A 15,828-nucleotide genomic window follows, 5' to 3' on the forward strand; every position below is an offset into this window, starting at 1 on the left:
AGAGCGAGACTGTAAAAATGCATGGACATGCTCGGATGGATTTTAGAAATCATCTGTTTTTTGACAGTCAGACTCGGAATCGAGAAACACTTCTGGACGTAATAAGGATGACAAAATAATCTTACCTTATGGTTAATGAAGAGACATTAAGCGACATAGGAAAAGGGCTATACACTAAAAGCACACTTGTCCAGAAGGACAAGTAGGAGATTGAAAGGGATGGTGTCCTTCGAACAAGTGTATTATTCAAATAGTGGGTTCAGAATTATTAGAAAGCTAATATATTCAGTAAGGTCAAGTGATCGGAATTCCTAGGTGGAGGCCGCTTCCAATCAGTAATATTAATGCATAACTAATATTACAGCTTAATTTTGACTGAACCCTTCGGGTCACACCCATAGCAGTAAATGAACCGACTCGGCGAATTAATTAGGAAGAAATTAATTCGTCGCCCGAGTATTAAATATTAAGACGTCGCAAATTCGAGCTTGGAGCGTCGAAACCGAGCGTCGGAGAATCTCAAATGTGGAGCCAAAATTTAGGATTTGGCGAGACTAGAAAATCTTCAAGTAACAAGTAAAATCCTAGCCACGCGAAAGTCTAGGAAAGCGTGCCCAATAGGAGTGTGCCACGTGGCAGCACACATGGCAAAACGGCATGTGGCAGCACACGTGGTAGCCACGTTGGAAGCTGCCAAGTGGCATCGTGCCACGTGGCAGCATGCCTTGTAGGTAGCGTGCCACGTAGGCATTATGCCACGTGGCAGCGCGCCACTGTGGAGACACATGTGGCAAGGGCCGTGGACCCGGGGCGATGGGTCATGGACACGGGCCAAAATAAAATGGCCCAACCGAACCCAACTTGGAGCTCAAGGTTGGGTGACACATAATTAGTTCACATTGCATGTGAATTGCCTTGGGGACCAAGTGGGAAAGTGGTCCTCACCTAACCATGTGACACTTGTTACTTGTTCCTTTGTTTTTTTAACTATGGATTGAATTCATCAATCTTTTCATGTGGGATCTTTTTGTGAAAAGTCCCACATTGAAAGATGAGTGGAATTCACAAGCTATCCTTCCTTATAAATAGCAAAAGCATGGCTAGAGAATTCTTTTCTTGAGTAGGAGTTCAATAGAGCATTTCATTAGCAAAAACTCTTAAACTCATATAAGAATCGAGTTTTGGTCGGACCTCGCTAACCTCAAGGTAACGGACCTAAAAGTCGCTAGTAGTTTTTGCGGGTGAATTTCTGTAGGAGACTCGCGTATTTTCGATGCTTAAGCTTTCAAGTAAGAGCCTGACTTTAAGGGCGAAGCACGCTTCAAAGGTAAATTCCAATTTTATCCTTTTATGTTTATTTGTTATGCTTAATGGTTTTATAAATTACGAGTGGTTTTTTGGGTCGGGGTTATTTCCGCGGTGAGTCGGACTCACCAAACCCCAACAGTTCGATGTAAGATTCATGCCTCAAAAGGCTATCAAAGGATCTGTGGTCTCGGATTTCATAGCGGATTTCCCAATAGAAGATTCGACGCCGATACATGAGAATGAATATCCTAACGAAGAACTCGATGGTCACATTATATGATACTTGGACTTTATACTTCGATGGAGCCTCAAACCAAAAGAGATGTGGCGTTGGAGTATTATTAGTATCACCTAAAGAAGAGCATGTTCCAATCTCCATAAAGCTAGATTTCGACGTTACCAACAACACTGCTAAATACAAAGCATGCGTGGTAGGCCTTGAAACAGCTTTGGCATTGGGAGTAAAGAAATTACGAATATTCGAAGACTCTTCATTGATCATCAACAAGATTTCTAAAAGATGTAAAGTAAGGAGTGAAAGTCTAGCCCGTTACCAAAATTATCTGGAAACTCTCACCAATCAGTTGGAAAAGGTAGAATACACTTATCCACCTAGAGAGGAAGACTATCATCGAGAAAATAACAGAAAATTAAAACGATTGGCCTGACCAACTCCATTTCGCACTTTGGGGTTATCGCACGTCAATTCGCACATCAACAGGAAATAAGCCATTCTCCTTGGTTTATGGAATGGATGTCGTACAACCTGTGGAGCTAGAGATACCATCTCTACGCATTGCATTAAACAGTAAACTCGATGAAGTCGAATGGACTAGAGCAAGGTATGAAGAGTTAACTCTACTTGATGAAAAGCGACTAGAAGATCTGCATCATACCCAATGCTATCAAACCCGTATGGCTAGACATTTTAATAAGAAGATCAAGATAAGAAACATCAATGTAGGAGACTTGGTGTTAAAAGAATTAAGGAAAAATGTTTTGGATCCAAGAGGCAAATTTTGGCTAATTGGTCCGGACCCTATATTGTCAAAATAATCCTATCAGGAGGTGCAGCAAAACTAACTGACGTGGATGGCAATGTGTTCTCAAACATGACGAAATTTGACCAACTTAAAAAGTACTGCCCATAATTACTTGAGCAAGATACTCAAGAGAGCTACGTTTGGCCAGATTCCTTAGGAAAGGATACGTAGGCAACCCTTTACAGGGTGCGGCCACTTTAATTTTTGCAAACCTCGCATCCCAGAAATAAAAAGAAATTCGACAAAACAGTAGCGCCACAGAAAGAAGTTTGTCGCCGGCCGATAGAATGCAGCGCAAGACGACAGCTCCTGTCGCCGTCCGACAGATGGAAACGTCTGGGGATAGACACAAAACGGTGGCGCCGCTCATTTAGGATTTTATGGGCAAATTTCGGTGTTTTTCGGAAAATTTTCGACTTCTGTACTCAAAACAAGTTATGGAAAATAAAATTTTCTGTTTTTATTGCTTTAATAAATTAAATTCAAAGAAGTTGATTCAATTAAAAGGCTAAAATTTCATTAATAAAATAAAATAAACATTACAATATTGATGGAATTTAAATGAAAGCATAATAAAACAAATTAACTTTAAAACTAAGTCTAATAAATTGGAAGTTAAGCAATGCTTCAATCTTTCTTTTCTTTCTTTGCTCTTTTCCAATTCTTATCTAAATCATCTTCATCATCCAGGACTTTGGCTAGTAGGTATCCTTTAGAGGACCTACATTCAATTTTAGAATAAATGGTTTCTCCCTTAGCTAGGACTCCATGTTTCTTTTCTACCTAAACCTTCTTTTCTGAAGTGTCAGCTTTTCGTTTCCCTTTATCCTTTGTAGAGTCTTTCTTCTTAGGCATCATAGGTGTTTTGAATTCAATCTTTTCACCCAAGCGTTCCTTAACAGTAATCACTTTGTCACCTAGATTATTCTTCACATTGGTTCTACTCTGATTTTTCTTCATGTCCTTTGAAGGCTTTTTAAGAAGCCATCTCTTCACATCATTGAGCAAGGAAGGAGGAACCTTTTGGGTAATTACTTCCCATAAAGGTCTAGAGCTACAATATGCGTCAAATTTCTCTACATCTTATGAAACAGAGAATTCATATGGACGAGGAAGATCCCCATAAGGAGTTATTTGAAGTAGGTCGTATTGTCTTTTTACTCTGCAGAGATAATAAAATGTCATCTTGGTTAAGCTTGGAAGACGACTGAAAGGTTGCTTGTTGACACCATCTTCTCTATTTTCCACCAAGGGATGACCCACTTGATAGCAAAGTTGCAAGAGGCAAAGACTTTATTCCACTCATGGCGTCCCATCTTAGAGAAGCGTTTCTTTCGCCTCACAAAGCAATCTGGAGTGTATTTTTCAACATTGTCAGAAGGGCTAATTAATTCTAGTCTATCCATTAACCATATACGCAAAAAATTCAATGCAAATAAATTAATATTACTATACAAAAATATGTTTTTGATTTCTGTAATTAAAAATATTATTTTTCTACCTGTAATAAAATTGGAGAGCCCCGAAAAGGTGCTTTTGGATTTCTCTTCAGTTCCTCAAGACAAAGCATAGACTCTCCAACAATTAATGGCATTGGATTTCTTCTAAACTCAATTTGCTCCAAAACAGTTAATATAATTGTTTGACCTTAATTAGCTCTACCACCGGTGAGAAGATATTGGTTAAGCATGCAAAAGAGAAAAGCCCTTCTTCCATAAACATGAAAAGATTCAGAATAAGGTCCATCAAAATAATGGCATGCAAATTCTTTTAGATTAACTACACTACCATCTACAATATTTTTTAGATCTCTATCTCTTAAATTAAAGAAGCTCTTTAAATCTTTATAATAATATTCATTTATTCCAGGGATTACCGCAAGATCAAATGAAGGGAAGCCTAAGATGGCACCAAATTCTTCCGATAAAGGGCTAATTTCATCACACCCTAGTCTAAAACAATGAGTATATGTGTCCCAATATTCTAAGGCGGTATGAATAAAGTCTATATCAAGATCTACCCCCTTAACACCATAAATACCTCCCATGTGAAAAAAGTCAAGTTCTTTTCTCTCTATAGCAGTTAAAGACCGACACCATTCACTCGTGAAATTTCTAAAACTCTTAGTAACTAAAGACATGATTATTTGTTGAGAAGCTAAGATTATTATTAATCTGTTAGAATTATACATAAATTCGGAAGATTAGAAGGCTTTTTATGCACAAAATCGATACAGTTTTACCTCGGAAAGGACTCATTATCAGCACACTGCAGCGCCAAACAACAAACCCGTCGCCTGGCGACAGCAGCAACGCTCGGTGACAGCGCAAAACGCGTGGCGACATGTGGCGCTGCAGCGTTTCCTAAACGTACTATACAAACCGCGTTTTTTAGGCTAAGATTTGAATTCGTACAATGACTTTACGATTTTACCCCTTTCTACAAAAACCCATACATATTAATTTCATATATTTTCCTTCCATTTTTATTTTTTGATTTATTCAGACTTAATTTAATTTTAAGTTTTTTTTAAATCCAATCTATTTTTCATTTTTTCTTTTTGGGGGAGAAAGTCGGATACCCTCCATTAGTAATAAAAATGACGAAAATTTTTGCGCAAAATTAATCACAATTTTATTACAATTTTTGCACACACATATGCACATAAAAATGAAAAAATAAATGCAAAAATAATACAGTCATAACAAATAATAGTCTATATATACAAATATTTCTAACAAATGAGTCAATCTGGCAAAGTCCTATAAAAGTCAAAATAAATAAACAACACAGGTACAACTACGGTGCTAGAGGACACAGATGATGAAGAATGTTCACCATATCAAAGAACTGCGCAGAACGAGGAGTATGCTCCCCACCAGCACCAGTCTCTCCAGGAGGAGGGAAACTCAACTCAGGACCCGTCCACCCAAGGTCGTCTTGGTGATGAATCAGCAGAGGCTGAGGCTGTGGAGGCTGCTGTGACGATGAGTCGACCTCGTATGTCCCACCACCTCTCAGAGCCGAAGTCGCTTCTCTTTGGCCTGTCGGCCCAGCATGCGCACTCTCAGATAAAGAGTCCGAGCCCTCCACCGCCTCGGTCCGGGCATTGTTAGATCGGCCACCCAGACCACTAGAATTAGTGTGGCGACGCCTCGAGCTAGACCTAGTCGGCTCTCTCCGAACCTTAGGTCTCGTCGGAGTACAGGAAGGAATAGGTTGTCCCTGCAAGAAGAAATCAAATCAGAAGAAATGAAAATAGAAATATAAACAATGCAGAAATAAAGAGAAAAAGCTACCTCCTAAACAACTTCGTCGCGATGACGGGAAGCCACGTTCCTCATCCGCACGAGCTGGCTCCGAAAGGCTTCTATGCACCTCGACATCGTCGTAACCACCTCGTGCGAGAACTGTCAAAGAAATAAAATCAGTAACAATACAAGATAGATATGAACAAATAGCAAGTAAAAAACTCACCTGAGTTTGGTGACGAGGAATAAAACGCTCAACAAAGCGCTGACCCTCAGGAGCCGAAGGAATCATCTCCTCGATAGGCCCGTATGTCCCCTGATAGTGGATGGAGGTACGAGGGGGCACAAACTCAGTAGGCTCGGTCTGGCAAAAAGAAAACCAAGGTGAATAAAATATCGCTTGGGGGCTACTTAGCGAAAAAGATAAAAGATAAAAATCATACCGCCGCCTCCGCTGACAGAACAGGGGCCGGAGCTAACAATGGTAGCAACTCCTCCGTATAGCACCGCCCTAGGATCGCATGAGATCACCAAGGGGTTCCAGCAGGCGACCTCTTCGACATGCTAAGTAGCCTCACGTGGCGGAAGAGCAGGGACAACAGGAATCTCCGAGTGCTGAATAGCAACTCTCTCTCCTTGGTATGGCGCCGCCCCATATGTCCATAGGAAGTAGCGACGCTCAGCAGTGCACTGCGCAGTCAGCACATGAACAACCAAACTGCCCCGTGGCCGGTATAACACCTCAGGCTCCTGCAAAGAATGCCTATGAGGTAAAGATCTACCAAAAAGCAATTCAAAGATGATAACTATGAAAAAATCATACCGAAAGGATCAGCTCTCGAACATGGGCGGTAGTCGCCCGGTTGTTGTAGCGGCCTCCCCAACAGGCACCAACAAATTCTCGCGTGGTGACGACCACGCCGGAGCGAGTGAAGGAAGGTACTCGTAGAACCAAATCTACAAAAGATAAAAATATATTTGCAAGTGCTAACAAGAGCTTAGAGCTAACTTTGTAAAAGACGAAGTATACCTGTACGACTCTCTAGAAGCCGAAAAGAGCGATGTCTCCCGTGTGGAACCAGTGTCGACAGGAGTCTTGCAATGCGCGCAGAAAGTCAGCGTAGGCCAAGCTGGCCCAGTCATAAGTCCCGATCAGCTGAAGATCGCGGACAACAAGAAGGTAGTAAAGTAGCAGCCTACTACCCTTGTCAGGGGAAAACGTCTTTAACAGCAAAATAAGCGCAAAGATGCGCACCCGCTGCTCTCGGGTGGTCGCATTGTCCTTAAAAGCTATCGACATAGTAGACCGGAGAATGCACTTGGAGCTGAATCGTGATGGCTCCATCTCAGCACGGGCTTGAACAGCAATCAGACCCAATAGCTCATCAACCTCTGGAGGGTTGACGCTGATGAGCTGTCGAATGGTAGTGCAGTCGAACTAAACTCCAGTCCCGAGATGAGACTGAACTCGGATGGGTTAACCATCATCTCACCCCAAGGGAAGTGAAAAGTGTTGGTGGTGTCCCAAAAGAACTCCACCAGAGCACGAACCACGCGGTGACTCCCGTCAAAAGAGTAAATAGCCTGCGTGGCCCAAAAACAGGGTAGTCAGCCCACAAGACTCCCAGAGAAGTCGCAAACCCTCATCGACGCTGAAGTACGTGATGTACAGCTTGCCCAGGGTGTCGTTACCTGAGCCGTGGCAGCGCATCCTACCAATAGTAATCCCGCGACGCACCCTCTCAGAAATGTGGTGGTCTGGGGCAAAGTACAATGTCCGCTCATCCTATTCGGGGAAGGGACCAAGAGAAGTGGACAGTTCGGGCAAGGGACCAAGAGAAGTGGACAGGTCGGGGAAGGGACCAAGAGAAGTGGACAGGTCGACATCCTCCTCAACGGGTTCATGCTCCCGTCACGTTTCTCGGGACCGTGAACACAAACCTCGTTGTCTAGCCATACTACATTGTGCAAAATTAACAAAAATTAAGGTTCTATAATATCTAAGGTTCACCTAGCCGCATGATACTATGTTCGCAAAAAAACTGAGTACGTAGTACTAAAACAGAGCACAATTTCAATTCAAGTATATATGGCATTTTTCAAGCACCAAAATGATTTCTTGCAATATTATGATAATTATTGTGGAAAATTGGACAAGAATTGCTAGCAAGAACATCAAGAACGAGCCACATTGTTTTCCCGACCTTAAGAGGGTCAACAATGGTGAATTGTTCGTTTCTTCACCAAATTGAGTCAAACAAGTCTCAAAATACTCCCAAGGCAATATGCAAACATAATCAAGCAAATTAAGCAATATAAGTTTTGAATAATCATTAAATTCGTGAACAAACATATGCGAAATTCATCAAAATTCGAGTGAGTTTGGAAAACACTTATTTAGATCACGAAACTAGATGAACAAAGCTTTAATTTGCAACAAATTTGAGCGAACTTGGTTGAGAAACGAGCGAGAACAAGCAATTCGAACTTTTATGGCAAAACTCGAAGAAAGAAGAGCAGTAGCAGCGAAATGAGGAAGAAAAGGGATTTATATGAAAATCCCAATTCTAGCGTCAAACGACAGCTCTGTTGCCTGGCAACAGAGTGCAGTGTATGGCGATAAAGCAAAATCGATGCGCCATCGGCAACAGAGCTCGAAACCTCTCAGAATGGTTATTTCGGTCTCGTGCAGCAATTTTGGGTTCCTTGGTACGCCAATTAGCCCCAATAAGCAATTTGACATGATTAAGTAATCGACTCGATTACAATCACATTAAGTGATCGACCTGATAAATGATCGTCTCACTTAGCTTAAAGCGCCTAAACATTGGCTCACTACAAAGACACCAACATAATGGTTATAAACAAGGCACCGACATAATGGTTCACAACACAAAAGCACCGACATACTGGTTCAATATACAGAAGCACCGAAATACTGGTTCAAAAGCAGCAAAGCGCCGACGCATTGGCATAGCAAAAGAAAAGGATCGAAAGGCATTGGTCTTTGGTGATACTCTTCAGGTTATTGTCGCAACAAATGAAGATAGCTTCAGGCGAAGCAATCTTTGGTCATGTTCCCAACACTACTACAAAAAAGGGCTTAGAAAACGGTTGAAATAGGCCTTATAGATCGCCTGAGGACCGTTCTTCTGCTAAGCGATGTATAAAGTTTATATAATGGTTTGAATTAGCGTTTTGCATACTCAACTATAAAGAACGGTTGTGTCCGATCACAGTTCTCTATTCCCTTCCTAAAATGTGATAAAAATGAAGAAAACGAGAACGGTCATGACACTTAGCCGCTTTGTTTTCCTTTACCATAAAGAACTGTTTGGTATGCCAACAGTTCTCTATTCCTCCTTTAAAAAAAAAAACAAAAACAAAATCATTTGCCAGATACTAGGCACTTACGCATCTAATTTGCAAACTAAAAAACTTAATAAATAAATAGTGGAAATCCAAAAGGTTATAGAAACTTCTATTAAATTAATAATTTTTTTATACAACTTAAATGTAAATGAAAAATAAATAACAAGATAAAAAATAAAAAAAACTACAAGAATCTCTTATTCTTTCAAAGTTGTATGTTGCTGTCCCACAACGAATCATATATACAGTACTTGATTTTTTTTTTTTTTTTTGAAGACAATACTTGATCTTCTCTGCATTAACATAAAAAATACCATTATTACACAACTATCAAAACAAAAAAAAAAAAGCTTAAATCCATAAAACACGTCCAGCAATTAAAACAAAACTCCTAGACTGTTAAAACAATTGGCGGTGAAAAAAAATCTAAGAAATTCCAATCAAAACTCTACGAATGCGAGAAATATAATTTCAAAATAACACCAAAATTAAGATTTGATTAAGAATCAAGCAAAATCCAGCATTAAAAATTGAAATCATTAGAATTTGGATATAAAGGTATGTTGATATCAATACAAATTTTTCAATCATATACCAAACGCTGCTGGGTTTTTGCAGAAGTGTTCAACCAAAAAGACATGATTAATTTAAAATCTAATTTGGCACTAACATGAGAAAAAAAAAAAAAAAAAAAAAAAAGAACTTTTCAAATCTCAATCATATATCTGTAAAAAAAAAAAGAGTTTAAATAATCATATATTTGAAATGGATGAAAAATAAATAAGCCATACAAGATCTGAAGCCAAATTTAAATGAAATTTAACAAAATAAAGATGAATGATTTACCTTTAAATTGGATCTCATTGACTTCGATCTACTGATACGGCTTTGAGATAGTTCAATAGGAGTAAAGAACCAACTTAAAATTATCGACCGTGTCCATTGGAACAATGGGAAATTGCGGCGAAATCAACAGAGGAGTTTCATCATCAGTGTCCGCATCGCTCGCCATGGTCAAGCTTCTCTAAGGTAGATCAAGCATCTCTTTCTCTATCAACGACCCGATCAATTAGAATCAAATTCATTGAGGGAAGAACTCGAAACGGATCTGAGGAAAAGAGAAAGAGGAAATCTATGAGATGGATGAGAAAGAACGGTTGTTGAAAAGTTAAGAGTAAAGAAATAAGGAGGAGAGTTGTCCTAGGGTTAGTTATAATCTAATATTATCCGATTTATTATTGTTTTTTTATTATGTTTAAATCAAACAGAACTGTTAGCCAAGAAAGGCGTTCTTTATGTAAATTTATATTTTTTAAAACATATAATTAAAAATCAAATAGAGCGGAGGATTAGAAAGGCGTTATATAAGATTCAACATACAAAACGGTCATCTTACCTAGGCATTACTATAAAATCCTAGAGATCGCATATCCATCTTAACAGTTGTGTATTAAGCGTTCCTTTTTTCACTTTTTGTGGTAGTGCTGGCTTGCGGAAGATGGTCACAAAGCGCTAGAAGGTTGTTTCAGGCGAAGCAATCTTCGATGGGATTCTCTGGCTTGCAGAAGTCTATCACGGCAGAATTGGAGGCAGTTACAAGCGTAGCAGTCTTCAGGCAGTATTCTCTAGCTTGCGGAAGATCGTCAAAACAACAGCAAGACGGCGTTCACTAGCTTGTGGAAGGTTGTCACAACAGCAATGCAACACAAATCGGTTACCTCCAGAGATGTGTGCTCGACGGTGCAAGATACGCGTTTCTTAACTCTCTCATCTGTTTTAACTAACGCTAGTTTGCAGGTAATGGCGTTACAAGAATGATTTAGGATTGCAGAACGTTTTGAATCATTCTCCGTCCCTATCGCTACTTTGACTTTTGTTTTTGAAACTTGCGTTTCTTCAAACTCAGTCAAAGTGGGGGCTTCTATAGACACCCATTATTTGTGTCTCCCCAAAACCAAACCCAGTGATGAGTACCTTTCACGTCGAATCATAATTGAATGAGGTGAAAGTGTGGAAAGTCTAGTGATGCGGTTAGTTTTTAATTCTTTTCTTTCTCCCTTTTTTGCAAACCTATTTTAAGAAAATAGCTAAGCCAGTTTAGTTTGGTGCATGGCAAGGGTCCAATAATGGTGTAGTTGGGTCGGGTTCAAGAAGAGTTTTCCAACGATAAATTATAAGCCCAATTCGGATGCATAATGAGGAAGTTATGGCCAAATTACTAAATTGGGCCCGGTTTGATCTTTATATGCGGCCCAATGATCTAAAGGAGGGCCTAATATTGATTTATCATTCCTAATGCGATTAAGATTGATTATAGTCGTCTAAAATCATAATTAAATCCTAATTTGATTAGCATTGATAAATTGACTTTTAAGAGTTTTATTTAGAGTAAAAGAAGTGTTTTAAGGAAATTACAGTTTTACCCTCTCGTACGCTTAAATTTTATCAAAATAAGAAAACGCGTGGAAAAATGATTGCAGCACCGAACGACACGTCTGTCGCCTGGCGACAGACCTGGCGTTTGGCGATAGCCCTTTCGTCTGGCGACAGGCACGTGTTTGGCGACAGCGTCGTGTTTTATTCTTTTCGAAACTCTGATTCGTTTTTTATCATATTTGGCTGATTTTCTCTATAAATAGCCTCCTAAAACCTCTGTTTTCAATCACCAACTCTCATCAAGAAATTCTTGATACTCTCTCTCTCTCTTCTAAACTAGCCTTTTCTCAAACAAAATCCCGCATTCACAAGATCTAGATACACCTAGCCAAGTTTGAAGTTGCCTTCGCCCTAGACGTGAAAGGTTTTGATTTCTTAGGGTTTGGTCCCAATTCTCTCTTACAATTATTTAGTTTAATTCTTTTTTTTTTATTATTTTCCTTGAAGTTACTAACGTGCGTATTTTGTTATTAGAAAGAGATACGAGGCATCCAAGTAAGTGCTTTAATTGTTTTATTTGATATTATAATATAGAAATCGTGTCTAGGTTGTTGATTCCTAGTATCATGTTAGGGTGTTTTCCATAATTCGATGTTTTGAATGATAACAATGATTCCTAGTATCATGTTTAGGGTAAAGGGTTATAATATTAAATATGCTTATTATGATTCCTGCGATGCTTCCTATTGTCTTTCCTTATATCCATGTTAGTATCATGTTAGGGCTAAAGCTTTGATTTTTATTGTTAGTGGCATGCTAGTGTTTGTTATTAATCTTGTTAGTATCATGCCTAGGATCTTGCTATTGTTATGATTTAACATGATTATTATGATTATGATGATTATTATTATGTTGCTTGATATATATTTATTTATTTCTTGATCACGCCTTTTATACATGTTTAGGGGAATTTGTACTTGTAATCACGCTTAATCAGATAATTAATAATCTTGTTTAGGGTTAATTTTATTATAATTCAAGTGATCGCTAATAATAGTTTTATTTGTGCATTAATATTTAACCAACATAGATAAACAGGTTTAGGGTAAACCTAATGATTGCATGTTAGTCAGAAAGCGCACATGAATACGAGAAGAATAAAGTACAGGCTTATTATTAGGGCAGGTTTTTTCTCTTTTAGATTGGATTTGTACCTTAATCCCCGAACTTCCAGTCATGGTTCCAGACCTATTGGAGTTAACGATCTCCTGGATTGTGAAGGGGTGTAATCTTCACCCTGTGAACGGTTTACAAGTTCCTAAAACTTGTTGGCGACTCTTTTGCTCTAGCTTCCTTCCCTTTGGACGCCACCATGCTTAAGTGTATGATCACAGTTGGGTTCAAGTTTTGGGTAATGCTTGAAATATTCCCTACACCCTCCCTTCTCTTTTTGCCCTGAACGAACTGGTAGATCTATCTTTCCGACTAGGTGAATGATGTTTCCCCCAACTCCCAGCAAGGGGTGAGTGATGTCTTTCAGAGCATCTTCTGGGAACTTTAAATTCTTCAGGGCGGCCAGACTGATGATATCAGATGAGCTTCCCGTATCTATCAGTATTCGACCCACTTTTAAGTTGTCTATCTTCATGATATACACCATAAGGTCGTCGTGCAGGGCTTTGACCTCCCCCCGGTCAGCTTTGGACACGGTTACTTTGGGGAAAGGTTCGGCCTTCACAGCGTCCGCCTACATCACCTTTCCCAAGTTCTAGGTGTTCTGCTTAAAACCCTTCATGGCGGGGCCGCCTAAGGGGAATCCCCCCGATATGACAGCCACAAAACCCGAATCGGAAATGTTCTTACCATCTTCTTTATCATTATTCTTTTTCTTTTCGGACGTGTTGTTTGTCCGTGTATATGTGAACTTGGACTTCATCACATAAGAATTCAGCATGCCGTTCTCGGCTAGCTTGTCCAACAGTTTCTTCAGATTAATGCAATCGTTTGTGTCATGCCCCGCATGTTTGTGGTAGTGGCAGTACTTGTTTTTGTTCCTGTATTAAGCCGAGCCTCTTAACGGTTGGGGCTTTTCAAACTTGAACTTATCCTTTATTTCCATCAGGATGGAGTAACAATCCTTGTTGAACTAATACTTGGGCTCGTACGTCTTGACTTTCTTTTATTTTGGTTGATGGCCGTCAGCCACCCAGACTTCTTTCCTTTAGTTTCCTTCTTTCTTTTTTCCGGCCGAGTCTTGCTGAGTAGATTGTTTCTTCTCAACCCCCTTGGCTAGTGCCTCTGCTTTTGTAAGTGAACAAAAGTCGGCCGCTTCAATGTAGGCTTCGGCTTCCCGCAGAACGCCTGCGTATGTTCGAACCGTTTTTCTTACCAAATCAAACTTAAAACTATTATGCCTTAATCCCCGGAGAAATTCAGAGTAAGCCATTTCATCCGGTAGATTATGAATTTGGGCTTTTTCTTGGTTAAATCTTTAGACGTACGAATGTAGTCCCTCATTTAATTTTTTCCTTGAACAATTGTTGCCAAATTAAGACTTGTCTTTCGAGGTTGTATGTTGTAAGAGAAGTTCCCCACAAACAACAAACTGAGGGTAGTGAAGCAATTGATACACTCGGTCGGAAGGCTACTGAACTAATCCTGCACCACACCCTTCAAAGTGGCCAGGAATCACTTGCCAAGTAGCATCATCTACGCTTTGTAAGTACATCAGGTTTCTGTACGAAGTGATATGTTCCTCGGGGTTTCCCGTAACATCAAAGGCGCCCACGAGTACACTTTTCACCTTCGGCGGCTAAGGAGCAGTTAAAATTTCTTGCGAAAACGGAGGCGGCTTATCTCCAAGAGTGAGTAAGCACATCTACCAATCAATTGGCTGGGGTTGCACACGTTATCCGTCCAAATAGGGACTTTGGCCAAACGTCTGGCCGAAAGACCCATATTCTCCGAAGACCTGGGGGCTCGGCTGCAAAATGTCGTTGAAACCCTCAGGGGATTGATACTGAAGCGGTTGTACTAGAATAGGGGTTGGAGTATGGACAGCTTGACTCCTGCTGGAGATGGCCAAATTGCTATGCTGGGAAAGAGAGTAGTAAGAAAATTCATCCGGCATTGTAGGAGTTGAAGCCGTCTCCGAGTAAGTGGCATGTTCCCGTAGTTTATGCCGAAGGTAGTCTCTTGCGTCCTTCCAGCGTCGAGACGACTCTGTCTCCTCCCTTCAAGGCTGTTTGCCCCTCCCCCAGCCGACAAGGTTTTCGCCAATAGCTTAGACAAATTCTTCCGTGGCACCATCAGAGACCTTCCATTCGGTCTACGAAATGGGGTGTTCCCAGCATCCGTTGCATTGGTTGCTCTGTTCTGAGTTTTCTTTGGAGCTCTTTCTCCCTCTTTTCCGGGCGGCTGCCTAGAGGTGGAAGCTCGGTTGCTCTCAAACTCCTTCCGAAGTTTTTTGAGTGTGGTCTGCAAAGAAGCAGTAGTAAAAGAAGGATCATCGGCCTCATGAAATGAGGTTTTCAATGGATCACTGGAAAGAATTAGAGGGACTATGTCCTCTACATGACCGTTCTCGCCTGGACGAGGGCTGATATTAGGTGTCTGACCATCTATTGCCATAACGGACGAGTATCCCCGTAGATGGGTGTAGACACCCAAATGTGTCTCCCCAAAACCAAACCCAATGATGAATACCTTTTACGTCATTTGATTATCGAACAAAGCGAAAATGTGAAAAGTCTAGTGATGAGGATGTTTTTATTCAAATATCTCTTCTTTCTGTTTTTAAAAATATTTCTTTTCTTACCTTATTTATGAAAAACATGCATTTCATTTTAGTTTGGTCCATGATATGGGTTCAATAATAGTGTAGTTGGATGGGTCTTAAAAAGATCTTTCCAACGATATATTATAATCCCAATTGCGATGAATAATGTGGAAGTTGTGGCAGAAATACTAAACTGGGCTCGAACCGGATCTTACCTACGACCCAATGATCATGTGGAGGGTCCAAAGGTCTAATCCTATTCCTAAACTAATTAGGATTAATTAGAAGCTCTTATAAGTTTTTAAAAGATCTTAATTATCCTTTTTGAAAAGATATGATTAAAGAATTTGAGTTAAATAAAAACTTTCCTTTTTTAAAACTTTCCTTTTTCTTAAATCCTAATTGTATTCGAATTTAAAGATGTTTAAAGACAGTCATATTTTATTTTAGTTCCTCATAATTTTTATCCAAATTTTATATGGTTGGATAAATCTTGAAACTATGTTTCCAATGATATATTATAATATTATTCCGAGCTATAACGAAAAATATTTGAATTAGATATAAAACTCTATCACAAACTGACACCGTCCCACTATTTCGGCCATATCTTTTTATCTATAGAATATTTTAATCTGATTCTAATTGGGTTGGAAATTAGACTTCAAGAGCTTTCCAATGACATATTATATGCCTTATT

General features: G+C 39.7%; 2 long non-coding RNA genes across 2 annotated transcripts; both read right to left on the minus strand.

Moving 5' to 3' along the window:
* Nucleotides 1-5,045: 5,045 nt before the first annotated feature.
* On the minus strand, nucleotides 5,046-7,621 carry LOC110729239. Its single transcript, XR_002512865.1, has 5 exons — nucleotides 6,426-7,621; nucleotides 6,046-6,352; nucleotides 5,829-5,966; nucleotides 5,651-5,761; nucleotides 5,046-5,576 (listed from the first exon to the last, which is right to left on the minus strand). It is a non-coding gene; the product is annotated as an uncharacterized LOC110729239 (long non-coding RNA).
* Nucleotides 7,622-9,053: 1,432 nt separating this feature from the next.
* On the minus strand, nucleotides 9,054-10,317 carry LOC110729240. The gene is made up of 2 exons (XR_002512866.1): nucleotides 9,821-10,317; nucleotides 9,054-9,267 (listed from the first exon to the last, which is right to left on the minus strand). It is a non-coding gene; the product is annotated as an uncharacterized LOC110729240 (long non-coding RNA).
* Nucleotides 10,318-15,828: the final 5,511 nt, after the last annotated feature.

This window comes from Chenopodium quinoa, unplaced genomic scaffold (genome assembly GCF_001683475.1).
Source record: "Chenopodium quinoa cultivar QQ74 unplaced genomic scaffold, ASM168347v1, whole genome shotgun sequence".
Classification (NCBI taxonomy): Eukaryota; Viridiplantae; Streptophyta; class Magnoliopsida; order Caryophyllales; family Amaranthaceae; genus Chenopodium; species Chenopodium quinoa.